This window comes from Corvus brachyrhynchos, unplaced genomic scaffold, assembly GCF_000691975.1.
Source record: "Corvus brachyrhynchos isolate BGI_N302 unplaced genomic scaffold, ASM69197v1 scaffold5, whole genome shotgun sequence".
Lineage (NCBI taxonomy): Eukaryota > Metazoa > Chordata > Aves > Passeriformes > Corvidae > Corvus > Corvus brachyrhynchos.
In genome coordinates, this window is record NW_008238321.1 from 6,316,582 (window position 1) to 6,319,409 (window position 2,828).

The following is a 2,828-nucleotide window of genomic DNA, read 5'->3' on the forward strand; positions in this document are numbered from 1 at the left end:
CTGTCACCATCTGCCCTGGCACTGCCCAAATTCCTGCCACACACGGCTCCTGTCCCACCAGCAGCTCAGCCAAACACACCACAGCCCAGCCCCAAGTCACTTCTGTACTGGCAGTCCCCCACAGCCCTGGGAAGTGTCACCTTGGCATGTCCATCCCACTAGCAGCCCTGTAGGGAGGGGACACCTCCCCAGACGTCCCCCCCAAAACCACAAGGTGGGTATGGAGCCAAAGGAGGAACCAGGGCCGCTCCTGAGGAAAGCATGACGTGAGCTGTGGCTTAATTGGTTATTAATAACTTCTTTGTTAACCAGCCAGCCCTGAGGAGGAACCGAAATTTGACTACCCCGGTGGAGAGCTCAGTCACCGGCAGGCAGCGATCATTCACAATTTCTCCCTACGTTTTTTTTCCTTCCCGGGAATCGCAGCCCCCCCCCGGGTGAGTCACGGCGGTGACAGCTCGGTGACAGCACGGTCCCCTCACCCACGCACGCGGCACAGGCTTCTGGGGTGGGTTTTTCTTTTTAATTCCTAGAAAAATAACAGATGCTCTCGTTGAGGGGGAGATTCTTGGAATCCGTTCAGGCCCCGGGCTGTGTCTGGATGTGACCAAACTCCCGGTTCCCCTAAAACAAGCCCTGTGGGAGCCACGGAGCTCCCCTGCCCACGGGTGGTTACTCCGCCAGCCCGTGCCGAGGGCGAGCAGCCTTCCCCCATGGCAAACACTGATGGCAAACAGCCTCCACACCCAAATCCCACGCCTCCTGCCTGGTTTCTTTGGAATTTCCAGTTAAAGGGGCCCTTCGGATTTGTCTCCCGTGCAAATCAAAGCAGTTCCGTGAACCTCTGCACCTCCATGCTGCGCTGACAGAACGCATCACAGGGGGTTTTTCCAGCTTCAACTGCCTGGGAGTAGTTTTTGAGGACCCACAAGAGCTGGCAGAGCATTCCCCACTCCCATCCATGCTGCAGCACCAGCCTATCTAGGGAATTTTAGTATGGGGACCTCACTTTCTCCATAACCCAGGCAGGCAGCCCAGCACCAAGGATGAAGATTGGAGGCCAGACACAGTTGCTCACCCCAGGAGTCGCCATCAGACATTTCCAGAGCAAGATTCAGTAGAAAACATTCCTCCCACAGCTTAAAGCAGAGCCTGACCTGCATGAGGGCACCCAGCAGGTCCCAGAGTTCCCCTCAAGCATATCAGTGACCACAGCAAGGTCCCAGGACAGAGCCAAGGACCAGAACACCACAGCCACGGAGCAAACGAGATCTGCTGCCAGCTGAACACTGAGTACCTGCTCCAGGTGGATCTGGACAGCTCCAGCCTCTCCAGGTCACACCAGGAAAGACACAGCCACTGTACAGAGGGACAACTCACCTGCTTTTGGGGCATCCCAGGCTGCTGAAAGGAACTATCCCAGGGAACAGCAGGATCTCAGGAGTAGCTCCAAGACACAGCCACAAGAAAGAACACTCCCTCCTCATCAGCCCAAACCCAAAAAGTGGCCTCCATGTCCTTTTATAGGGCCCAGGGAGGCAAATAACTTCCAGCTGTGCTGGCCCTAATGATTAACTCGATAATGGTTCACACCTCTGTTAGTGATCCTGGCCTGAGTCCCTATCCCAGCCATGCCCAGAGCCAGGCACGGACTGTAACCTCATCCAGCAGTTCCAAACTGAGCCCTGGGAACTCCCAGGAAGCCCCCACTGTGTGTTCCTCACCAAAACGGTGTTTGGCCCTTTCCCAGACACCATCCGAGGCTGCATCCCTCTTGAGGAGGCTGTTTTGGATGACCCCTCAGCGATCCTTTCCTGTAGGTTTGGGGTTGAATTCCACACCCAAGACTTCATGACTTCCAGTCCTTTTCCAGATCCATTTTTGGGGCCAAATGCTGAAAGCAAGGTCCCACCACCAGCCTCCTGCCCCTGGGCTTCTCCCATGAGAGCACAGTCCCACTTCCCAACCCACCTACACCACAGGCAACTGGGCCCTGCTCTGATTTACCAGCCCCAAAACCCCAATACCAGGCCCAACCACCCATGCTGACCCCAAGGAGATGCAGCTCCACATCTGGAGGCCACCAACACACCTCAAGGAGCCTTTCAAGGCCACACTGGACCCAGTGTGGCCAACTGGCTCTGCTCCTCCTGTAAATGTTTTCCTACAGGTCCTGTGGGATGATGTGAGGCTCAGAGGGGTCTGATCCTCTGTCCGCAGCTACACCAGGGTGTAAATGGTGACACCAGTTCCTCAGTGTGGGCTGAGAAGTTGGGTTACGCACAAGATCCAACACTCAGGAGTCACCGACGTGCCTCTGCTCCAGGGGAAAGTGCTGACGCTGAGATCCTGTTTAGGGGCCCTGACGTGGCGTTTTCTAGCCCAGGATGTCGCTTCCTCTCCGCGCGGGGCCTCAGTGGGGCTCCCGCTTCCTCGAGAGGCATCCGGATCCCCATCGGAAAGGCTGATTCCATCCCCGGGCACGCAGGCAGCTACAGCTGACCCGTGTCCCTGGGTTTATCCACATGCACCATCCCAGGCATGAGCCTGGATCCCGGCTGTGCTGCATTCCCAACCCCCGGCACAGCGCTGTGTTGTGGGGCAGGACCCATCCCTCTCCCCGCTCTGGGAGCAAAGCCCCGGGTCTGCAATGAGCCAGCTCGCCTTGCCCAGCCCTGCACCATCCAGGCCCAGCTCAAAGCCCCTCTGGAGGCAAAGCCGGACTTGAGACACCCCCTCCTTTCCCGTGGGCAGAGCAAGGAGCCACCGAGGCACGGGCCGGGAGCCGGGGAGCCCAGAGTGGCGGGGGGCGCAACACACCACAGCCG

General features: G+C 57.9%; 1 protein-coding gene across 1 annotated transcript in view; it reads right to left on the minus strand.

Annotated features, from left to right (window-relative positions):
• Nucleotides 1–1,463, minus strand: part of EPN2 (epsin 2) — a 55,192-nt gene extending 53,729 nt beyond the window's left edge. Inside the window, exon 1 of the mRNA XM_017734042.1 lies at nt 1,381–1,463. The gene's annotated coding sequence lies outside the window, so the exon portion shown is untranslated. The remainder of the gene's footprint in view (nt 1–1,380) is intronic.
• Between the last annotated feature and the right edge of the window lie 1,365 nt (nt 1,464–2,828).